General features: G+C 46.7%; 1 protein-coding gene across 1 annotated transcript in view; it reads left to right on the forward strand.

The window, feature by feature from the left end:
- CHCHD3 (coiled-coil-helix-coiled-coil-helix domain containing 3) overlaps positions 1-13,083 on the forward strand; it is a 623,849-nt gene that overhangs the window by 258,532 nt on the left and 352,234 nt on the right. The gene's annotated exons all lie outside the window — the stretch shown is intronic.

Raw genomic sequence — 13,083 nt, forward strand, 5'->3', positions numbered from 1 at the left:
TGAGTGTATAGTATTGCGATTACATAAATATATTGTTTTCTTTTCTTCTTAAGATAACATTGCACATATTCTGCGCCCATTTAATTAGGGTAAAAATGTAAGATTTATTTTGTAATGAATAGCATACCAACATGTGAGAGGAGAGGTTTATGTATGTTATATGTGGATCATGGTGGAATAGTCTTCTGCCATTTAATACTTATTGTTGTAGGCAAAAATGGTTTGTAAAAATAATATATGGAGCATTGATAGATTTTAAAATGCATTGTTAGAGTATACACATACACTTTTAGGGGTATATTCAATTAAAGTCGGATCCATTCCGACACGTATTTGTCGGAATGGATCCGACAACCCCTATTCAATCCCATCTAAAATTCGACTTTTTCAAGTCGAATTTAGATGGGAGGCAGAGGAGGAGAAAGGGGGCGAGCCGTGGGGGGACAGCCGGCGGGCATACAGGGAGATCGTAGCGCTGCAGCAGGATGTCAATCAGCCGCCCGACCTCACGGCAGCTTCCACCCGGCTCCAGCATCGTGCTGGAACCGGGTGGAAGCTGCCGTGAGGTTAGGCGGCTGAGTGACATCCAGCTGCAGTGCTACTGTAGCGCTGATCTCCCTGTATGCCCGCCAGCTGTCCCCCCGTCTCCCTGTGGCTCCCCCCCTCTCACCTCCTCTGGGTCCGCATCTCAGTCCGACATCATTTTGATGTCGGACTGAGATGGTCGAAAAGGGGGCCAAAACCTGTCAGATTTGGCCCCGTTTTAGACATCAACACGTGGATCGGCAGCTATTCCGCCGATCCACGTGCTGTTCGACGAGTCGGATTTATCGACTTGTCGAAAAATTTAGCAAAATATTAAATAGGTCGAATCAGGATTCAACCTTAAAAAGTTGAAAACTGACGTCTTTTCGGCAGACGGCAGTTTTCGACTTCAGTTGAATATACCCCTTAATATCAGATTGCGTTTAGATATAGGGCCATATGTAATAGCGTGCAAGATTTATGTATGGGACAAACAAGCAACTTCTCGCACATTAAAAGGTGTTAATTTGTCCCACAACTTGCACAGTTTAATAGCCTGCAAGTATTTAAGATTAAGGCTATTACAGTGTTGAAGTTTTATAGGGGTATATGCAATTGCGGTCGAATTGCCGCAAATGTCGAAAAACGGGGCATTTTCGACACAAAAAATATATTCGACAATGCAATACAGTACTTTTCGACAAAAAAACTGACTTTTCAGATTCGACTTTTTGAAATTCGACAGTTGACAAATTCGACATGTCTGCAATGGTAAAAATGCGGCTTTTCGACAAAAGTATATTCAATTGAAAAATGTCGATTCGACAACGGTGCTTTTCGACAGTAAATTCGTCAATTTCATTCCGCCTCACTTTGCTGGCGGAATATAATAAAAAAAATTTAAAACATGTTTTTTTTTTGGTGTTTTTTTTATTGCTAATAGCATATCTATTTATATTAGAAGGGATTAGGTACTTGTTTTGTCTATTAGGATTTACAACTATTATTTATATTTCTCTAACGTCCTAGTGGATGCTGGGGACTCCGTAAGGACCATGGGGAATAGACGGGCTCCACAGGACACATGGGCACTTTAAGAAAGAATTTAGATTCTGGTGTGCTCTGGCTCCTCCCTTTATGTCCCTCCCCCAGACCTCAGTTTGAATCTGTGCCCGGACGAGCTGGGTGCTGTTCAGTGAGCTCTCCTGAGCTTGCTGTAAGAAAGTATTTTGTTAGGTTTTTTATTTTCAGGGAGCTCTGCTGGCAACAGACTCCCTGCATCGTGGGACAGAGGGGAGAGAAGCAGCCCTACTCTCTGAAGATAGGTCCTGCTTCTTAGGCTACTGGACACCATTAGCTCCAGAGGGATCGTACACAGGATCTCACCCTTGTCGTCCGATCCCAGAGCCGCGCCACCGTCCCTCTCGCAGAGCCGGAAGACAGAAGCCGGGTGAGCATAAGAAGCAAGAAGACTTCGAAATCGGCGGCAGAAGACTCCAGTCTTCACTGAGGTAGCGCACAGCACTGCAGCTGTGCGCCATTGCTCCCACACACACCTCACATACTCCGGTCACTGTAAGGGTGCAGGGCGCAGGGGGCTCTTTGGCAAAAGTTTAGCATATATACAGTTGGGCACTGTATATATGTATGAGCCCCCGCCAAGAAAATGTATATTTAAGCGGGACAGAAGCCCACTGTCGAGGGGGCGGGGCTTCTTCCTCAGCACTCACCAGCGCCATGTTTTTCTCCACAGCACCGCTGAGAGGAAGCTCCCCAGCCTCTCCCCTGCAGATACACGGTAGAAGAGGGTAAAAAGAGAGGGGGGGCACATAATTAGGCGCAAAAATCATTCTAAACAGCAGCTACTGGGTTAACATTAAGTTACTGTGTTATTCCTGGGTTAATAGCGCTGGGGTGTGTGCTGGCATACTCTCTCTCTGTCTCTCCAAAGGGCCTTGTGGGGGAATTGTCTTCAGATGAGCATTCCCTGAGTGTGTGGTGTGTCGGTACGTGTGTGTCGACATGTCTGAGGTAAAAGGCTCCCCTAAGGAGGAGATGGAGCAAATATGTGTGTGAGGGGTGTCTCCGTCGACAACGCCGACACCTGTTTGGATATGTGTAATTAAGTGCTAAGGTGAATTTATTGCATAAAAGATTAGAGTACAGACAGGGAAATCTACCCATGTCTGTCCCTATGTCGCAGAGACAGTCAGAGTCTCTCAATGCTCACTATCCAAAATAATAGACAATAGACACTGATATCGACACGGAGTCTGACTTCAGTGTCGACTACGATAATGCAAAGTTACTGCCAAAATGGCAGGAAAGTATTCAATATATGATTATTGTAATAAAAAATGTTTTGCATATCACTATGACTCATCTGTCCCTGACACGAGGGTACACATGTTTAAGGGGAAGAAAGCTGAGGTAAATTTCTCTCCTCTCATGAAGAAAAAGAGCGTGAATCTCCAGACAAGAGACTGCAGTTTCCCACAAAGAATTCTCAGGGAGTATCCTTTCCCTACTAGGGCCAGGATACGATGGGAATCTTCCCCTAGGGTGTCACGTTTGCCCAAAAGGTAGCGCTGACTTAACAGCTATCCTCAGGGATCTTGCAGATAGCATGCAGTAAAAGTACTTTGAAGTTCATTTACACACATTCTGGTACACTACTCAGAACGGCGATTGTGTCGGCATGGGTTTATAGCGCTGTAGCAGCGTGGACAGGTACCTTATCAGCAGAGATTAAGACCCTAGTATGTATGTATATATATATATATATATATATATATATATAGATATATATATAGATATATATAGATATATATAGATATAGATACATAGGTAATTATGTGTGTCGGCATGTATGTAATAAAGTTTTACTTTCAAGGTGTGCGTGTCCTGTTTTTATTTGGGTATTTTTTTTGCAGAAGAATTACAGGTACCAGCGGGCCCGTTTTACCCCCGCATGCTGGTACTTGTGGTTCTCCAAGTACCAGCTTGCTGGGGAGGCTTGCTAAGACTTGTAGTTCTTCTGCAAAAAACAATATTCTTTGATTTTACACAAGGCTATCAGCCCCCCATCCGCAGCCCATGGATGGGGGGGACGACAGCCTCGGGCTTCACCCCTGGCCCTTGGGTGGCTGGAGGGGGGGGGACCCCTTGATTTAAGGGGTCCCTACTCCTCCAGGGTACCCCGGCCAGGGGTGACTAGTTGGGTATGTAATGCCACGGCCGCAGGGACCGGTATAAAAGTGTCCCCCGGCTGTGGCATTATCTCTCCAGCTATCTAGAGAAATTAGACGTATTTTTATTATTGTATACGTTTTCCAGCCTTAATTGTGTGTGTTTTTTAGCTATCACATAGATCTAATTTTTAAGCCCGTCCTTTTTATCTATAAATTTTAAAAATAAGTATTTTAACTATTATTTTCCACTTTATAAATAAATATTGTACCTGTTTTTATATAAATACGTATCCTTTTATTCTTCATATTTTTTTTTATCCGTAAACTGTAGACACTGTTAGTCGCTAGCACCCCCACCTCTTTAACATTTCATATATATATATATATATATATGACAACACAAACACAGTTAAAGTAAAACACCCTTTCACGTTCATACTCACACACACTTACCTACATTCCGTGTAGCCCTTTGGTACTTTTCTTCATGTAGAATCCACGTAACTTGTAACAAATAAAAACAAAAAAAATAATACCTCTTCCTAGTGTAGATCGGTTTTCTTCAGCCCAAAGTAGGCATCCAGGGGTTAAAAAAGCAAATAAACTGATATACCTGGATCACATGGGCGGCGGAGTTGTATGTACAGTTGGTCTAGGACTCCAGGTCGACAACAAAAAGGTCGACACACCTTAGGGCGACGTCAATTGGTCGACACACTTTAGGTCGACATGAACAAAAGGTCGACATGGACCAAAGGTCGACAGGAACAAGGTCGACATGAGTTTTTTTATGTGTTGTTTTGTGTCGTTTTCTTCGTAGAGTGACCGTGAACCCCAATTAGTGCACCGCGTCCCCTCGCATGGCTCCGCTCGGCACAGATTACCGTTCCAATCGTAGTCCACGTGGATCGTTAAGTATGAAAAGGTTCCAAAAAAGAAAATAATTGTGAAAAACTCATGTCGACCTTTTTCCATGTCGACCTTGTTCCTGCCGACCTTTTGTCCATGTCGACCTAAGGTGTGTCTACCAATTGGCGTCGACCTAAGGTGTGTCGACCTTTTTGTTGTCGACCTGGAGTCCGGATACCATATACAGTATGTACGAATAATGCCGTGATTTAGTGCTAAACTTGCACATTTGCCAAACTCGAACCCCATTACGTTTCAGCCATGGTGTTTAACTATTGGTCCAGACATGAACTTAGTTTTTTGTTTTTTTGTACGCCTTTTTCTTCATTGACTTATTAATTGCATTGTGTACAACTAAACCTGTTTACATAGTATTTTTCCTAAAGTGCAGTTCTGCATTTACCCAAATATGTGAATGCGGCACAGGATAGGTATAATATTTCTGAGGAAGCATGCGGTGACCATCTGTAAAGAACATGCACGCCGGATCAAACTGCATTTTCACAAATAATAAAGCAAATATTTAATTAGAACAGACTTTGTTACAATTGCTGGTTGTATCTGGACCACACACTGGCCCTCATTCCGAGTTGTTTGCTCGCTAGCTGCTTTTAGCAGCATTGCACACGCTAAGCCGCCGCCCTCTGGGAGTGTATCATAGCTTAGCAGAATTGCGAACGAAAGATTAGCAGAATTGCAAATAGAAATTTCTTAGCAATTTCTGAGTAGCTCCAGACTTACTCAGCCATTGCGATCAGTTCAGTCAGTTTCGTTCCTGGTTTGACGTCACAAACACACCCAGCGTTTGCCCAGACACTCCCCCCGTTTCTTCAGACACTCCCCCCGTTTCTTCAGACACTCCCCCCGTTTCTTCAGACACTCCCCCCGTTTCTTCAGACACTCCCCCGTTCCTTCAGACACTCCCCCCGTTCCTTCAGACACTCCCCCCGTTCCTTCAGACACTCCCCCCGTTCCTTCAGACACTCCCCCGTTTTTCCCAGAAACGCCAGCGTTTTTTCGCACACGCCCAGAAAACGGCAAGTTTCCGCCCAGAAACACCCACTTCCTGTCAATCACAGTACGATCACCAGAACGATGAAAAATCCTCGTTATGCCGTGAGTAAAATACCTAACTTTTGTGTAAAATAACTAAGCGCATGCGCTCTGCGAACCTTGCACATGCGCAGTAAGCGACTAATCGCAATATAGCGAAAATCGGCAACAAGCGAACAACTCTGAATGACCCCCACTGTACACCGTTTCCCAACAAATTTGCCACATGTGGGCAATTGTTAACATCTTATTAGGAAGACTAGTACCTGTAGAAGCAATTCTAAGTTTGGAAATGATACATACATTACCCCTTTACTATTATTTTTTTTTTTTTAAATCCGCTCATAAATTGTTGGATTTTTACATGAAGCACATTTATTTAAACTAATACATCATGATTTTATATAAAAAAAAAAAAAAAAAAAAGTGTGCATTGAGGCAGAGTGACTGCTGCAGGAGGATTATCTTCCAGCAGCCGTCCATGCTATGCATCTGACTGGTCGCATTGTTTACGACCAGATCAGATAGTGCACTTGCTGGTGTGGTCACAAACGATGCTACTATGCCAGGCAAGTGGTTAATATGGTTTTCATCTCACCAATTCGCCTTTCTCTATCGTCCTAGTGGATGCTGGGGTTCCTGAAAGGACCATGGGGAATAGCGGCTCCGCAGGAGACAGGGCACAAAAAGTAAAGCTTTAGGATCAGGTGGTGTGCACTGGCTCCTCCCCCTATGACCCTCCTCCAAGCCTCAGTTAGGTTTTTGTGCCCGGCCGAGAAGGGTGCAATCTAGGTGGCTCTCCTAAAGAGCTGCTTAGAAAAGTTTAGCTTAGGTTTTTTATTTTACAGTGAGTCCTGCTGGCAACAGGATCACTGCATCGAGGGACTTAGGGGAGAAGAAGTGAACTCACCTGCGTGCAGGATGGATTGGCTTCTTTGGCTACTGGACATTAGCTCCAGAGGGACGATCACAGGTACAGCCTGGATGGTCACCGGAGCCTCGCCGCCGGCCCCCTTGCAGATGCTGAAAAGAGAAGAAGGTCCAGAATCGGCGGCAGAAGACTCCTCAGTCTTCTTAAGGTAGCGCACAGCACTGCAGCTGTGCGCCATTGCTCTCAGCACACTTCACACGGCAGTCACTGAGGGTGCAGGGCGCTGGGGGGGGGCGCCCTGGGCAGCAATGAAAATCCTTTGTTTGGCAAAAAATACCTCACATATAGCCTCCGGGGCTATATGGAGATATTTAACCCCTGCCAGAATCCATTTTTAAGCGGGAGACGAGCCCGCTGAAAAGGGGGCGGGGCCTATCTCCTCAGCACACAGCGCCATTTCCTCACACAGTTCCGCTGGTCAGGAAGGCTCCCAGGCTCTCCCCTGCACTGCACTACAGAAACAGGGTTAAATCAAGAGAGGGGGGGGCAAAATTTGGCGAAATTGTGATTTTATAAAAGCAGCTATAAGGGAGCACTTATTATAAGGCTATCCCTGTAAAATATAGCGCTTTGGTGTGTGCTGGCAAACTCTCCCTCTGTCTCCCCAAGGGGCTAGTGGGGTCCTGTCCTCTATCAGAGCATTCCCTGTGTGTGTGTGCTATATGTCGGTACGTGTGTGTCGACATGTATGAGGATGATGTTGGTGAGGAGGCGGAGCAAATTGCCTGTAATGGTGATGTCACTCTCTAGGGAGTCGACACCGGAATGGATGGCTTATTTATGGAAATTACGTGACAATGTCAACACGCTGCAAGCCGGTTGACGACATGAGAGGGCCGGCGAACAAATTAGTATCTGTCCAGGCGTCTCAAACACCGTCAGGGGCTGTAAAATGCCCATTTACCTCAGTCGGTCGACACAGACCCAGACACGGACACTGATTTCAGTGTCGACGGTGAAGAAACAAACGTATTTTCTTTTAGGGCCACACGTTAAGGGCAATGAAGGAGGTGTTACATATTTCTGATACTCCAAGTACCACAAAAAAGGGTATTATGTGTGAGGTGAAAAAACTACCTGTAGTTTTTCCTGAATCAGATAAATTAAATAAAGTGTGTGATGATGCGTGGGTTTCCCCCGATAGAAAATTATTGGCGGTATACCCTTTCCCGCCAGAAGTTAAGGCGCGGTGGGAAACACCCCTCAGGGTGGATAAGGCGCTCACACGCTTATCAGAACAAGTGGCGGTACCATCTACGGATAGGGCCGTACTTAAGGAGCCAGCTGATAGGAGGCTGAAAAATATCCTAAAAAGTATACACACACATGCTGGTGTTATACTGCGACCAGCGATCGCCTCAGCCTGGATGTGCAGAGCTGAGGTGGCTTGGTCGGATTCCCTGACTAAAAATATTGATACCTTTGACAGGGACAGTATTTTATTGACTATAGAGCATTTAAAGGATGCATTTCTATATATGCGAGATGCGCAGAGGGATATTTGCACTCTGGCATCAAGAGTAAATGCGATGTCCATATCTGCCAGAAGATGTTTATGGACACGACAGTGGTCAGGTGATGCAGATTCCAAACGGCACAAAGATGTATTGCCGTATAAAGGGGAGGAGTTATTTGGGTTCGGTCCATGGGACCTGGTGGCCAGGGCAACTGCTGGAAAATCCACCGTTTTTTACCCTAAGTCACATCTCTGCAGAAAAAGACACCGTCTTTTCAGCCTCAGTCCTTTCGTCCCTATAAGAGTCATATCTGCCCAGGGATAGAGGAAAGGGAAGAAGACTGCAGCAGGCAGCCCATTCCCAGGAACAGAAGCCCTCCACCGCTTCTACCAAGTTCTCAGCATGACGCTGGGACCGTACAGGACCCCTGGATCCTACAAGTAGTATCCAAGGGGTACAGATTGGAATGTCGAGAGGTTTCCCCCCTCGCAGGTTCCTGTAGTCTGCTGTACCAATGTCTCCCTCCGACAGGGAGGCAGTATTGAAAACAATTCACAAGCTGTATTCCCAGCAGGTGATAATAAATTTACCCCTCCGACAACAAGGAAAGGGGTATTACTCCACACTATATGGTGGTACTGAAGACTAGGTGAGACCTATTCTAAATCTGAAAAATTTGAACACTTACAAGGGTTCAAATCCAGATGGAGTCACTCAGAGCAGTGATAGCAAAGAACAAGGGGACTATATGGTGTCCCGGGACATCAGGGATGCTTACCTCCATGTCCCAAAATTTGCCTTTTCTCACCAAGGGTACCTCAGGTTCGTGGTACAGAACTGTCACTATCAGTTTCAAGACGATGCCGTTGGATTGTCCAAGGCACCCCGGGTCCTTACCAAGGTAATGACCGAAAGGAGGATTCGTCTTCAAAGAAAATGGACGACCTCCTGATAAGAACAAGGTCCAGAGAACAGTTGGAGGTCGGAGTAGCACTATCTCAAGTAGTTCTACGACAGCACGGGTGGATTCTAAATATTCCAAAACCGCAGTTGTTCCGACGACACGTCTGCTGGTCCTAGGGATGATTCTGGACACAGTCCAGGAAAAGGTGTTTCTCCCAGAGGAGAAAGCCAGGGAGTTATCCGAGCTAATCGGGATCCTCCTAAAACCAGGAAAAGTGTCAGTGCATCATTGCACAAGAGTCCTGGTAAAAATGGTGGCTTATTACGAAGCGCTTCCATTCGGCAGATTTCACGCAAGAACTCTTCAGTGGGATCTGCTGGACAAATGGTCCGGATCGCATCTTCAGATGCATCAGCGGATAACCCTATATCCAAGGACAAGGGTGTCTCTCCTGTGGTGATTACAGAGTGCTCATCTTCTAGAGGGCCGCAGATTCGGCATTCAGGATTGGATGCTCGTGACCACGGAGGCCAGCCTGAGAGGCTGGGGAGCAGTCACACAAGGAGTGTGATCAAGTCTGGAGAATTCTCTCCACATAAATATACTGGAGCTAAGAACAAATTTATAATGCTCTAAGCTTAGCAAGACCTCTGCTTCAAGGTCAGCCGGTATTGATCCAGTGGGATAACATCACGGCAGTCGCCCACGTAAACAGAAAGGGCGGCACAAGAAGCAGGAGGGCAGTGACAAAACTGCAAGGATTTTTCGCTAGGCGGAAAATCATGTTATAGCACTGTCAGCAGTGTTCATTCCGGGAGTGGACGACTGGGAAGCAGACTTCCTCAGCAGGCACGACCTCCACCCGGGAAAGTGGGAACTTCATCGGGAAGTTTTCCGCATGATTGTGAACCGTTGGGAAAGACCAAAGGTGGACATGATGGCGTCCCGCCCGAACAAAAAAATGGGACAGGTATTGCGCCAGGTCACGAGACCTTCAAGCGATAGCTGTGGACGTCCTGGTAACACCGTGGGTGTAACAGTCGGTGTATGTGTTCCCTTCTCTGCTTCTCATAACCAAGGTATTGAGAATTATAAGACATAGAGGAGTAAGAACTATACTCGTGGCTCCGGATTGGCCAAGAGGGACTTGGTAACCGGAACTTCAAGAGATGCTCACAGAGGACTAATGGCCTCGGGAGCTAAGAAGGGATTTGCTTTCAGCAAGTACCATGTCTGTCTGTTCCAAGAGGAACCGTGGCATCGGCCTTTAAGAAAGGACCTGCTCCAGCAGGGACCTTGTCTGTTCCAAGACTTACCGCGACTGCGTTTGACGGCATGGCGGTTTGAACGCCGGATCCTAAGGGAAAAGGCATTCCGGAAGAGGTCATACCTACCCTGGTCAAAGCCAGGAAGGAGGTGACCGCACAACGTTATCACCACATGTGGTAAAAATATGTTGCGTGGGTGAGGCCAGGAGGGCCCCACGAAAAAATTTCAACTAGGTCGATTTCTGCACTTCCTGCAAACAGGAGTGTCTATGAGCCTCAAATTGGGGTCCATTAAGGTTCAAGTTTCGGCCCTATAGATTTTCTTCCAGAAAGAATTGGCTTCAGTTCCTGAAGTCCAGACGTTTGTCAAGGGAGTATTGCATATACAGCCCTTGTGTGCCTCCAGTGGCACCGTGGGATCTCAACGTAGTGTTGGGATTCCTCAAATCATATTGGTTTGAACCAACTCAAATCTGTGGATTTGAAATATCTCACATGGAAAGTGACCATGCTGTTGGCCCTGGCCTCGGCCAGGCGATTGTCAAAATTGGCGGTTTTGTCTTACAAAAGCCCATATTTGATTTTCCATTCGGACAGGGATCTTAAACTTGCCGAAATCACAGTTAATCCCAACAACCCCGTTGGCGTTTTTAGGTATGATTCTGGACACAGTCCAGCAGAGAGTGTTCCTCCCTATGGAGAAAGCTCTGGAAATTTAGAGTTTGGTAAAACTCATTCTGAAACCAACAACAGTCTCCATTCATCAATGCATTCGGTTGCTGGGGAAGATGGTAGCGGCATACGAAGCCCTCCAGTTTGGGAGGTTCCATGCCAGAGTGTTTCAGTGGGACCTGTTGGATAAGTGGTCCGGATCCCACCTTCATATGCACCGGAGAATAATTCTGTCTCCCAACACCAGAATCTTACTCCTGTGGTGGCTCCACAGCTCTCACCTCTTAGTGCGACGCCGGTTCGGGATCCAGGACTGGATCCTAGTGACCACGGATGCAAGTCTCCGAGGTTGGGGAGCAGTCACACAAGGGGTGACCTTCCAAGGAAGATGGTCAGGTCCAGAGACTCATCTTCACATAAAAGTTCTGGAGCTAAGCGCCATTTACAACGGCCTTCTGCAAGCGGAGCATCTTCTTCGAAACCGGTCTGTCCTGATCCAATCGGACAATGTGACAGCAGTAGCATACATAAACTGCCAAGGCGGCACAAAGAGCAGGACAGCCATGGCAGAGGCCACAAAGATTCTTCGCTGGGCAGAGACACATACAAGTGCTAGGTCAGCGATATTCCTTCCGGGGGTGGACAACTGGGAAGCAGACTTCCTCAGCAGACACAATCTACATCCAGGAGAGTGGAGCCTCCATCAAGAGGTCTTCACACAAGTGACAAGTCTTTGGGGGGGTTCCCCACATAGACATGATGGCGTCTCGCCTCAACAGAAAACTTCTGAAGAATTGTTCCAGGTCCAGGGACCCTCAGGCGGCGGCAGTGGATGCACTTACGTCACCTTGGGTGTTTCCGTCGGTGTACATTTTCCCTCCGCTTCCTCTCATCCCAAAGGTTCTGAGAATTCTAAGAAAAACTAAGATTCCAGCGCTCCTTGTAGTTCCAGACTGGCCAAGGAGAATTTGGTAGCCGGATCTTCAGGCGTTAGTGGTCGAAGATCCCTGGCCTCTTCCTCTTCGCGAGGATCTGCTACGACAGGGGCCGTTCGTCTATCAGGACTTACAGCTGCTACGTTTGACGGCATGGCGGTTGAATGCCAGATTTTAGGCCGAAAGGGTATTCCCAGTGAAGTCATCCCTACCCTTATTCTTGCTAGGAAGGGTACGTCAAAGCACTATCACCGTATTTGGAGGAAATATGTTTCCTGGTGCGAGTCCAAGAAAGCTCCTGTGGAGAAGTTTGACCTTGGACGGTTCCTCCTTTTTCTACAAAATGGAGTGGATGCAGGCCTTAAATTAGGCTCCATTAAGGTGCAGATTTCTGCCTTGTCAATTTTCTTTCAGAAACAATTGGCCTCACTTCCTGAGGTGCAGACCTTCGTAAAAGGGGTCCTGCACATGCAACCTCTCTTTGTGCCCCCTAAAGCACCTTGGGATCTTAATGTGGTATTGACATTCCTTCAATCACATTGGTTTGAACCTTTACGTAAAGTGGAATTGAAATTTCTCACGTGGAAGGTTGTCATTTTGTTGGCATTGGCATCCGCATGGCGGGTGTCTGAGTTAGCGGCCTTGTCTCACGAGCCCTTATTTGATCTTTCATGAAGATAGAGCAGAGTTGAGAACTCTGCAACAATTTCTGCCAAAGGTGGTTTCCTCTTTTCATATTAACAAACCTATTGTGGTGCCAGTGGCTACTGGCGCTTTGGCTGAGAAAGTCTCTAGATGTGGTCAGAGCTTTGAAAATGTATGTCGCCAGAACGGCTCCAGTTAGGAAATCAGAGTCTCTGTTTATCCTGTATGCTCCCAATAAGATTGGGTGTCCTGCTTCCAAGCAGACCATTGCCCGCTGGATATGTCAAACGATTCAGCAGGCTCATTCCACGGCAAGTTTGCCGTTGACTAAATCGGTGAAGGCCCATTCCACTAGGAAGGTGGGCTCGTCCTGGGCGGCTGCCCGGGGTGTCTCTGCATTGCAACTTTGCCGAGCTGCTACTTGGTCGGGGTCAAACACGTTTGCTAAATTTTACAAGTTTGATACCTTGGCCGATGAGGACCTTAAGTTTGGTAAATCGGTGCTGCAGAGTCATCTGCACTCGCCCGACCGCTATAGAGCTTTGGTATAAACCCCATGGTTCTTTTGGTGTCCCCAACATCCTCTAGGACAA

The sequence above is a fragment of the Pseudophryne corroboree genome, chromosome 6 (assembly GCF_028390025.1).
Source record: "Pseudophryne corroboree isolate aPseCor3 chromosome 6, aPseCor3.hap2, whole genome shotgun sequence".
Lineage (NCBI taxonomy): Eukaryota > Metazoa > Chordata > Amphibia > Anura > Myobatrachidae > Pseudophryne > Pseudophryne corroboree.